The following is a 12,152-nucleotide window of genomic DNA, read 5'->3' on the forward strand; positions in this document are numbered from 1 at the left end:
TTATAAAGCCCATGAGGTCATGAGATGTCTTTGTTATTGTATCCTATAGAAGTTGTTGTTGTTGTTGTTGTTGTTGTTGTTGTTGTTGTTGTTGTTGTTGTTTTATGGCGGCTGGCATCCAAGTGCCGCACCACCGCCAGACTTCACTCCTCAGACCCTGTCGTAGTCCTCAGACTCTGTCGTAGTCCGTAAAAGTACTCCTTCCATTGCTTTGGTGTTACAAAGCCCATGAGGTCATGATATGTCTTTGTGACTAGAATAGTTGTTGTTGTTTCAGAGAATAAAGTCTGGCGGTAATGCAACACTTGGATGCCAACCGCCATAAAACAACAACAACAACAACTACGACAAAGTCTGAGGAATAAAGTCTGGCGGTAATGCAACACTTGGATGCCAACCGCCATAAAACAACAACAACAACAACAACAACAACCGGCTTTATTCCAGGGAGACTCTTCTTCATCTTCCTCTCCTTCTTTGACGTTCGGTGCTTCCACCGTACAGCTTTATTCTTTAGGCTTCATTCTATAGGCTTTAATATGTCCACTGATGTCGCTGCTTGGTAGCCGTGCGTCTACGAGACTGTGCGTCTACGAGACTGGGCGAGGACAGGAGACCACCCCCACCCCCATCTCGTCACTCTGATCACTCTGACTCCCCACAAGCAGACCCCCATCACTCCGACTCCCATTTAGCGCCTTTAGCCTGTTTTCTATATCTGCCCAATCAAGCTCCTTTGTTCCAAGGAATCTCCCTGCAGCTTTAGCAATGATCCTGATCCTTTCAGTTCTGCTTTGAGTCTGAGCAGCACAGTTTACAACATCCACCATAAAGAGTACAAAATCCTCTCTATCCACAACCAGGGTATTCTCTTCATTTAAGTAGTTCTAGTAGTAGTAAGTAGTAATTCTTTAGACTTTATTGTTTAGATTTTAGACTTTATTCTTTAAAGAATAAACAAACCTATTCTTGCATAACAACCGTAACCATGATGTCAGGATTCAGTGTCTTAAAAGCCTAGACTCTAGAATGTCACCCTCCTTGGTTATGTCCGCTCATTCAAATAAAACACGGACTACGACAGAGTCTGAGGAATAAAGTCTGGCGGTAATGCAACACTTGGATGCCAACCGCCATAAAACAACAACAACAACAACAACAACCATACTAGAATGCCAGCTGGAATAAAGTCTGAAGAATAAAGTCTGGCGGTAATGTAACACTTGGATACCAACCGCCATAAAACAACAACAACACCAAAGAAGAAGAAAAGAAGAAGAAACTAGAAGTCTAAATAATAAAGTCAAAAGTCTAAAGGGGTAATGTAACACTTGGATATCTAGTAGAACTGTTGGATAAAGTCTGTTGGAATAAAGTCTAAGGAATAAAGTCTGGCAGTAATGTAACACTTGGATACCAACTGCCATAAAACAACAACACTTGGATACCAACTGCCATAAAAAAACAACACTTGGATACCAACTGCCATAAAAAAACAAAGAAGACCGCCATAAAACACCAAAGAAGAAGAGGAAGAAGACTAAGGAATAGTCTAAGACGTACAACTACAGTAGGTGGCGGTAATATAACACTTGAATACCAACCGCCATAAAACACCAAAGAAGAAGTTGACGGAAGACCTACAACTACAGTGCAACTACAGTAGGTGGAAAAGTCTGCTTCAATTTGCTGATGTGCTTTTGTAAGAAGTGGAGTCTGTTTCACAAATCAAGGGTCATCACCGACTAATCAGTGTAAGAAACTTTTTGTTGGACACAAATTTATTGTAGGGTGTATCTCCGATAATTTCCCCGATCAATTCTTGTTATATCGTATATATACGATATAACAAGAATTTGGAGAGTCTTTCCCACATCACTGAGGGGTAAACATTTCAATACATTCATTCACCATCCCGTCGAGCTTACCCACTCACTCCCCATAGACTTTTCATTTTAGCAGTTAAGTATGGCTCAACACAATGCCAGGAGTGTTTTTAGTAAGACATGCCGCACTTCGCGCTGCTCTTGTCACATGCATGTTTGGTCGGATAGTTGCAAGGCTGCCAAAGATGGCGGCCATACGGTTAGTCAGGGGGCGTGTACGCAATAATATATAATTTTTTTTGTTCTCATGAGAGGAATGCATGTACTGAATTTTGTGGCTCTATGTCCCATAGGCACAATGTATTTTGACGTTTGGAAGTGGCGCTATCGTGCCATCTTTTATGCAAAAAAAATTGCCATATAGAAAACTAATGTTTCACCAATTCTGAATTTTGCGCAAAATTTGTTGAGTTTTTAACATGTAGAGATTAAATTAGAGCTGACAGAGGAGAAGAAAAAATGCATACACTTTCATCAAACTAGTGTAATTAAACCCACAATCGGCATCGAACTTTGATCTCGCAGGGCTTTTTGTTTTTTATTTTGAACTCCCTCAATACAAGTTTTCCAGTCTCAGGATCATTCGGTGATGTGTATTGGCATAAAAAATTAACTCAACTCTGTGAAATTTGTCAAATATTTTGATAACCTTTGATTCTCCACTCTTCAAAATTATGCTCACCCAATTTCAGGTCATTTGGCCTAATGAGTAATTGCTAAAAATATGACATGTTAAGCCAAGAGTGCAATGACCTCAGAGTGCAGCCTGCGGCTGTGTAGCTTTATAAACCATACCTATAAAATTGGGAATTTATGTCATTGGGGACCTCCCCCAGGCTGCGAGCACTCCTCTCACTTCGCCTAGGTTGTGAGCAGCGCTGGCCTCCCTCACTGCGTCCATTTTCAACTCCCTACCTGACACTTTCTTGATTGCATCTGTATAGGATATACCTTGAGAGACTTTCATTTTTCGCACCTCATCAGCCCTTTTGCTAAACACGCATCGCCTGTAGGTAGAGCTGTTCTTGCCCACAGTTACAGCACTTCAGTTTTGCACCTTTGTCACATTTCCCATACTCCAGATCTCCTGCCTCTGCAGACCGCTGCTATATGTCCAAAGCGCTTGCACTTGAAGCAACGCAGGGGCGGTGGAACATATGGCCTTACTTCATAGCTCAACACATTACTAGGCAGGCATTTCCCTTCAAGTTTTATCATTACCGACAGGCTGTCACAACTATCCCCAAACCGGGTTGTTTTTAACCGCCTAGCCTCCACAACCTTAGCTTCAGTTAAATTCTCCTTTACTTCATCCACAGTCACAATCATAGGGACGCTGTGATAACTCCTCTGACCGTGTTTCTTTCAGTATCAGACACGAGAAGGTTCTTTCCACCCAGACTTTTAACCTTCCTTCGCTGGTTGTACACAACCAACAGCGAGCCATCCCTAAGGGCTTTCGCATCCTTGACCTCTCCCACAGCCTTATTTAGGCTTGTCGTCAATGCCACTGGACTCAACTCCTTAAAGGACGCACTTTCCTGTGCAAGCTTTATGTTCACCTTACACTCTGTGCTCTCATTCACGATATTAGCAACTTCATCCTGCCTCCAAGAGTGGGGCCTCCAAGGATGGAGCCTCTGAGATTGCTGAGGATATATTGGTTATGAAGAGGAGGGATTTTCTCTTTATGTTCGAAGTTATTAACTGTACTGGTCAAACGCATAAGAAATCTGAAAGGACCAGGATAATCGCTAGGCTGCAGGGAAATACCTTGAAACTAAAGGTCCTGAGTGGGCAGAGATAGAAAATGCGCTGCGTGGGAATCAAGGCGCACTGCATGGGAGTCGGGATGGAGACGTTCCCCATTCGGGGAGTCAGAGTGGGGAGGCTCCCTGTTTGCAGTCAAGTTCCGGGGGCTCATAATGGCAGTTCACCCTGGAGAGACTCAGACACAGAAAGCAGGAAAGATGTTTTAGTGAACTTTATTGCAAAGTTTATTTGGCGCTCAGACCCCAGTGGAAAGCCGGGGGTCTTGTGAGTAAACACTTAGGAGGAAGAAGAAAACATTCTGTGCTTGGAACTCCTGTGCTTCTGAAGAATAAAGTCTAAAACGTTAGACTTTATTTTTTAGACTCTAAAGAAGTCTGAGACGTACAGCTACAGTGGATGGCGGTAATGTAACACTTGGATACCAACCACCACAAAGCACCAAAGAAGAAGAAGAAGATTGCTACAGCCAAACTAAGATATAGGGTGCCATTGAGTTTTTGTTCGGGGCAGCATCACTGAGTTTGGTGCAAAATTTCAGACATTTTCGAAGAACAAAATTTGTATTTACCCATTTAAAAGGTAGAACGAGAAAGAAACAATTTTACATTGGAGGATTCTGGTATTGGTATGACTCTGCCGTAAGAAATATGGCATGAGTCCAATTGGCGTTTTTGACAACTATATTGTTGTATGCAAAAAGGCATGGGAGAGTTGGCAATTCCCCCATTAGGATAACATTTGAGGTACTTGCAACGCTACGGCTCCATCATAGGAAACAGCATGGGTCTGATTGGCTTTTTTGATTGGGACTCTAAAATAGACATTTTTTGCCAAATTTCAGCAAATTTGAAAAACTAAAAATGTTTCCCCATATTAAAAAAATAAAAACTGTATGGGGCCCTATCACGCCCATATAGCTTTTTTCACAATGAGCAGAAGTTTTAACAAGCGATTCAAATTTGGGTGAAATCAGACTTGGAATGTGCAAATGGGAGAAATTTTTTAAATTGTAAAGTTTCTTGATTTGGAAGACAACTTTGTGTCTTTGCCACACGTACACAGTAAAAGGTATCTTTTGATGCCCCACTGCTCAAGAGAATATTTGAGTTTGATCTGGATCAAGGAGGAGTTCGTAGAAGTGTGAAGCTTAAAAATACGGATTCTGAATTTTGGGCAAGCCTTTTTGGGCAAACGTTTTTGACCAAAATAAATAAAGAAAATAAATAGATAATAGATAGAATAAACAATGATCGGCCCTCGCCCACGTCACCCCGCAACGTCGGATTGTGGACTTTCATCTGGACGCCAACATTTCATTCATTTTGGAAAGGCGGTACACTGATTACTCTTTTCAGTCTTTTTCAGTTCTTGAATAACGACCGTAACCATGGTATCAGGCTTCAGTTTCATAAAAGCCAAGATTCTAGAACATCACTTTAAAGTCTAAAGACTTCAGTCGAGTGGGGTCTCCCTTTTGAAAAGACTGCTACCGCCATAAAACACCAAAGAAGAATGCCAACCGCCATAAAACAACAACAACAACAAGAATTGTCTTATCTGATTATCTGATTTTGTGTCCTGCAGAGTCTCACAAATCAAGTGTCTTCACCAACCAATCAGGGTAAGAAACTCTTTTTTTGGACACTGACTAGATTTATTGTAGGGTATAGTTCCAACCAAAATTATCTGGTCATATCATAGTTTTTAAAAGTTTGTGTTTTGGGTATAGCTCAGAGGCAGAGCATTTGACTAGTAATCAGAATGTACTTGGTTTAATAAATCAATAAAATATAATCCTAATATTTTTTAGCAAAAGCAATTTACCGGTAGCTGTTGCCACAGCAACCACATATAACATATATACATCATTTGAAAGCTTTAATAACATTTTAATACATTCATTCACCATCCCCTCGAGCTTTCCCACTTACTCCCCATTGACTTTCATTCATTTTAGCAGTTATGTGTATGGCATATTTTCAGGTTGGTCGGGCTAGGAGGAGTTTGTAAATGTGTGGGAATCTTTTATATTTTTTCCCATTGGGATAACATTGAAGGTTTCTGTCATTCGTTGTAATACATTTGGCTTTTTTGATCTGGACGCCAAAATAGAATTTTTCGAGCCCCATATTTTAACAAAATTTCACTCTGCAGGGGTGCTATATGGGGATAATGGAAACTATTTGTCGTAACACTTTGCGGATGTGCCACATGTAGACTGTGAAACATACGAAATTGGATGACAATAGATCCTCACCTGTCTAAATGATGTACACTGATTCTGAGGCCAGGAAGAGTTTATTAAAATTCGACAAGAGCAAAATTGCGGATTCAGCAATTTTTCCTTTTCAATTCAAGAAGGCCTACCACATAACAAAGTTGACGTCGGGGCATCTCTCATAGATGCAACGTATTTTGACTTTTTAAAATCATTTTTAAAAAAAATATTTTGTGCCCGTAGGCTGCAAAGTAGTGTGAAATGGGGGATGAGAGAGAAGGGAGGACATGCAGTAGATCAAACTCACGACATTGGCTGGCTGCTTGGCAAACACTCGTTATTGACTATTTTCTCATAGCAGCCAAATATTCATGGCTTCTTTACTGGTCGCAGGCAACGGGGTACTTTTGGCAGCTTTGCTCGATGCTCGGGCCTAATAATGTGTGGGCGACGATATTAGCACCTATAAATGGGTAAATGTACAAATGTAATTTGATCACTTAAACCGGACCGAACAAATTCTACATTTAAATATATTGAATTCAAAATGACTCCCAAACTTTTACATGCTGTTTTGAAGCACAATCATGTAGCGTTAAGTTAGATTGTTTGGATTAACTTTGTTTGGCATTCATTAGTCAAATCCAAGGAAATAACTTAAAACAAAACATAGCATTGAACATCCAAGCAATGAACGACTATTGCAAGGATCCCAATGACAATGTGGCTTTTACTCAATAATTAATATTAACGCTAGGCTATTTTAGGCTTCTGGTATCATGCAATTTGAAAGAAAATATACACGCTATTTCATGTGCTCTAAATGTTCGAGTATAGCTAAGTACAATTTGGGGATTAAATTTTTCAATTCAATTCAATTTATTTTAGTAAGGCCCAAAATCACAACAACAGTTGCCTCTGAGGGCCACAGTGAGAAATGAATCAACAATGTCTGGTGGCGATGGAGTCAAACAATGTCTGTGGTGGCGATGGAGTCAAACAATGTCTGTGGTGGCGAGGGACGATGTCCCAGAGTCCTCCGTCCTTAGACCCTCATTCTCGGCCAGGAAAAACTACAAAAAACCTCCTTGGGAAAAAGTAGGAACCTGGAGGAGTTCCAGAGTGAAGGAGAGATCTGACTCTCACAGACGGACAGACGGACGCGAGGGAGACTGGAGCTGGACCCACTCTTCAGGCAGATGAGGGACCGTCTGAGTCGAGCTGGACCCACTCTTCAGGCAGACGAGGGACCATCCATACAGGGCAGGGACCACTTCACCAGGAGAGGGGCATCTGGGTCCACAGGTCCTCAGGAGTGAGAAAAAGAAAAAGAAGGCAGTGAACAGTTTTTGCAAGTGGAATTAAAATTGTTGTTATTGTTTGATAGAATAAGTAGTCAGAAGAAGAGGATAGTGCTCTTCTACAGGCGTTCCCAGGCCAGCCGAGAGACATAGTCTCTCCAGCGTGTCCTGGGTCTTCCCCGGGGCCTCTTCCCGGTGGGACATGCCTGAAACACCTCCCGAGGGAGGCGCCCAGGAGGCATCCGGAACAGATGCCCGAGCCACCTCAGCTGGCTCCTCTCGACGTGGAGGAGCAGCGGCTCTACTCCGAGCTCCCCCCGTGTGGCCGAGCTCCTCACCTTATCTCTAAGGGAGCGCCCAGCCACACGGGGGAGGAAACTCATTTCGACCGCTTGTATCCGCGATCTTGTTCTTTCGGTCACTACCCAAAGCTCATGACCATAGGTGAGGGTAGGAACGTAGACCGACCGGTAAATAGAGAGCTTTGCCTTTCGGCTCAGCTCCCTCTTCACCACAACGGTCCGATGCAGCGACTGCATCACTGCAGCCGCTGCACCGATCCGCCTGTCGATCTCACGCTCCATCCTTCCCTCACTCGTGAACAAGACCCCGAGATACTTGAACTCCTCCACTTGGGGCAAGGACACCCCACCCACCTGAAGAGGGCAAGCCACCTTTTTCCGGTCGAGAACCATGGCCTCGGATTTGGAGGTGCTGATTCTCATCCCAGCCGCTTCACACTCGGCTGCAAACCGTCCCAGTGCATGTTGCAAGTCCGGGTTTGATGGAGCCATCAGGACAACATCGTCTGCAAACAGCAGAGATGAGATCCTGTGGTCTCCAAACCGGACACCCTCCGACCCCTGACTGCGTCTAGAAATTCTGTCCATAAAAATTATGAACAGAACCGGTGACAAAGGGCAGCCCTGGCGGAGTCCAACATGCACTGGGAACAGGTCTGACTTACTGCCGGCAATGCGAACACAGCTCCTGCTCCGGTCATACAGGGACCGGAAAGCCCTGAGCAAAGGGCCCCGGACCCCGTACTCCCGGAGCACCCCCCAAAGGACACCCCGAGGGACACGGTCGAAAGCCTTCTCCAGATCCACAAAGCACATGTGGACTGGTTGGGCAAACTCCCATGAACCCTCGAGCACCCGATGGAGGGTATAGAGCTGGTCCAGTGTTCCACGACCGGGACAAAACCACTCTGCTCCTCCTGAATCCGAGGTTCGACTATCGGTCGGATTCTCCTCTCCAGTACCTTGGAATAGACCTTACCCGGGAGGCTGAGGAGTGTGATCCCTCTGTAGTTGGAACACACCCTCCGGTCCCCCTTCTTGAACAGAGGGACCACCACCCCGGTCTGCCAGTCCAGAGGCACGGTCCCCGAACGCGACGCGATGTTGCAGAGACGTGTCAACCAAGACAGTCCTACAACATCCAGATACTTTAGGTACTCAGGGCGGATCTCATCCACCCCCGGAGCCCTGCCACCGAGGAGTTTGCGAACAACCTCAGTGACTTCAGCTTGGGTGATGGATGAGCCAGCCTCCGAGTCCCCGGTCTCTACTTCCTCTTCGGAAGATGTGACTGAGGAATTAAGGAGATCCTCAAAGTATTCCTTCCACCGTCCGACGACATCCCCAGTCAAGGTCAGCAGGCCTCCACCCGCACCGTAAACGGTGTTGGTGAGACACTGCTTCCCCCTCCTGAGGCGCCGGACGGTTTGCCAGAATTTCTTTGGTGCCGACCGATAGTCCTCCTCCATGGCCTCCCCGAACTCCTCCCAGGCCCGGGTTTTTGCCTCTGCGACAGCACGAGCCGCGGCTCGCTTGGCCTGCCCATACCCGTCGATGACCTCCGGAGACCTACAAGCCAGAGTGGCCTGATAGGCCTCCTTCTTCAGTCTGACGGCATCCCTTACTTCCGGTGTCCACCACCGGGTTCGGGGGTTGCCGCCACGACAGGCACCGGAGACCTTGCGACCACAGCTCCGAGCAGCCGCATCAACAATGGAGGCGGAGAACATGGTCCACTCGGACTCAATGTCCCCAGCCTCCCCCGGGACATGGGAGAAGCTCTCCCGGAGGTGCGAGTTGAATACCCTACTGACAGAGGGCTCCACTAGACGTTCCCAACAGACCCTCACAATGCGCTTGGGTCTGCCAAGTCTGTCCGGCTTCCTCCTCCGCCAGCGGATCCAGCTCACCACCAGGTGGTGATCGGTTGACAACTCTGCCCCTCTCTTCACCCGAATGTCCAAGACACGCGGCCGGAGGTCTGATGACACGACAACAAAGTCGATCATTGACCTCCGGCCTAGGGTGTCCTGGTGCCATGTGCACTGATGGACACCCTTGTGCTTGAACATGGTGTTCGTTATGGACAATCCGTGGCTAGCACAGAAGTCCAATAACTGAACACCGCTCGGGTTCAGATCGGGGAAGCCGTTCTTCCCGATCACCCCTCTTCAGGTGTCACTGTCATTGCCGACGTGGGCGTTGAAGTCCCCCAGTAGAACAACGGAGTCCCCGGTCGGTGCACTGTCCAGTACCCCTCCCAAGGACTCCAAGAAGGCCGGGTACTCTACACTGCTGTTCGGCCCGTAGGCCGCCACAACAGTGAGAGACCTGTCCCCCACCCGAAGGCGGAGGGACGCGACCCTCTCGTTCACCGGGGTAAACTCCAACACGTGGCGGCTGAGCTGAGGGGCTATCAGCAAGCCCACACCAGCCCGCCGCCTCTCCCCGCGGGCAACACCAGAGAAGTGGAGCGTCCAGCCCCTCTCGAGGAGATGGGTTCCAGAGCCCAAACTGTGCGTGGAGGTGAGGCCGACTATATCTAGTCGGTATCGCTCAACCTCCCGCACAAGCTCAGGCTCTTTCCCCCCCAGCGAGGTGACATTCCATGCCCCCAGAGTTAGTCTCTGTGTCTGGAGATCTGGTCGCCGAGGCCCCTGCCGTCGACTGCCGCCCAGATCTCTCTGCACCGAGCTTGATTTATATGAGCTTTAAATGAGAGCTCCTGGTCAAATAAGACTCCAAGGTTTCTTACAGTAGAACTCGAGGCTACACTGACATTGTCCAGTGTGACTATCAAATCAGAGAGAGCGTCACATTCTAACCTCTGCAGCAGAATGTTGTGGTCGATGGTGTCAAACGCTGCGCTGAGGTCCAACAGGACCAGGATTGAGACCAGTCTATCATCAACAGCGAATAACAAATTGTTTGTGACTTTAACTAGTGCAGTTTCAGTGCTGTGGTGGGCTCTGAACCCTGACTGGAAAACTTCAGATAAGTTATTGTCCTGTAGTTGGCTACAAAGCTGTTTTACTACAACTTTTCCAAGGATTTTAGAGACAAAGGGAAGATTTGAAATAGGTCTGTAGTTTACCAATAGGTAGGGATCTAGGTTAGGCTTTTTCAGAAGAGGTTTAATTACTGCATGTTTGAAGGACTGTGGAACATAGCCACTTTCGAGTGAAGTATTTATTATATTAAGAATAGGGTCTATAATTAGGGGGAGAATGTCTTTGAGGAGCTTGGAATGGGGTCTAGGACACAAGTTGAGCTTTTAGAGGACATAATGGCTGAAGTTATCTCTGCTTGATCAACAGCTGTGAACCTTTCTAAATTTACAGGTGGATTTATATGGGACGTTAGATTTACAGCTTGGGATAGTTCAGGGCTAATAGTGGGAGTAATTTCATCTAATTTATCTCTATTTATCGTTTTTATTTTATTGTTAAAAAATAGGAGGAAATCATCAGAGCTGAGAGAAGCTGGGAGTGACGGCTCTACTACGCTGTGACAGTTTGTTAGCCTAGCTACAGTGCTGAAAATAAATTTAGTGTTACTTTTGTTGACTTCTATTAGATTTGAATATTATCTGGTTTGGGCCTTACAGAGAGCCTGCTTATAGGACAGCAGGCAGCTTTTCCATGCTTTTAGGGATTCTTCTGTGTGGGTGCGACGAAATAATCCCTCTAGATTTCTAACTCTTTGTTTATGTGAACGCAGTTCTTCGTTGTACCATGGGGAGGCGCGCTTTGGCCTTATGACCTTCTGTTTTAACGGTGCAGCAACATCAAGAGCAGACTTCAGAGAGTTCATGGTCAAGTTGACAAATTGATCACTTATTCTGGGACTAAAACGGTTCTCGGCAGGATCACATGACATGTCACTGAATACTGGCTCTATTATTTCTTTGAATTTTGAGATGGATTTTTCAGATATTATACTTTTCATTATAACTTTATTCTGTGGGGCTGGATGATCTTTAAGAATAAACTGAAAGGTAATTAGGAAGTGATCTGACAATATAGGGTTTTGAGGGAGGACAATGAGGTCACTAATCTCTGTTCCATACGTTAGGACAAGATCCAGAGTGTTCTTGTGAGTGTGAGTCGGTTTATTTACATTTTGAGTGAAACCAATGCTGTCTAACAAGGCGCTGAAGGCATTACAGAGAGCGTCATCACTCATGTTCACGTGGATGTTAAAGTCTCCAGCTATAACTATTTTATCCCAGGCTAGCACTAAGTTTGATATAAAGTCAAATCTCCTTTTTGGTTTTTCAAATTTAGACATGTGATTGACAGCATGAGGCTTTCAAATTAGTGAAATGCATTGTTAATTTTAGGGCTCATAAGTAGGCTTGAGTGTGAGATCACTGCCACACCACCACCTCGGCCTGTGCTCTGGCGGTCTGAAAGTTAACATGGGTGGGTGGGGTTAACATGGGTGGGTGGGGTTAACAAGGGGTGGGGTGGACCCATTTGGTCTGATGTAATCGTCTTGTTGAAGCCACGTTTCAGTTAGAGCTAGAAATTCTATGTTATAGTCACTAACATAGTGACTATAACTAAGCAATTTGGAGGAAATTGCTCTAGTGTTTAGCAGTCCACATTTTACGTGTTTATTCATTTGTATATTTGTGTCAGTTGTGATTATTATTTTCCTTAAGTTATTT

General features: G+C 45.3%; 1 pseudogene; it reads right to left on the reverse strand.

Annotated features, from left to right (window-relative positions):
- Positions 1-3,211: 3,211 nt before the first annotated feature.
- On the reverse strand, positions 3,212-12,106 carry LOC140372135 (uncharacterized; annotated as a pseudogene).
- Positions 12,107-12,152: the final 46 nt, after the last annotated feature.

The sequence above is a fragment of the Eucyclogobius newberryi genome, unplaced genomic scaffold (assembly GCF_026437365.1).
Source record: "Eucyclogobius newberryi isolate DKJ021-1_F unplaced genomic scaffold, fEucNew1.0.hap1 SCAF_22, whole genome shotgun sequence".
NCBI lineage: Eukaryota > Metazoa > Chordata > Actinopteri > Gobiiformes > Gobiidae > Eucyclogobius > Eucyclogobius newberryi.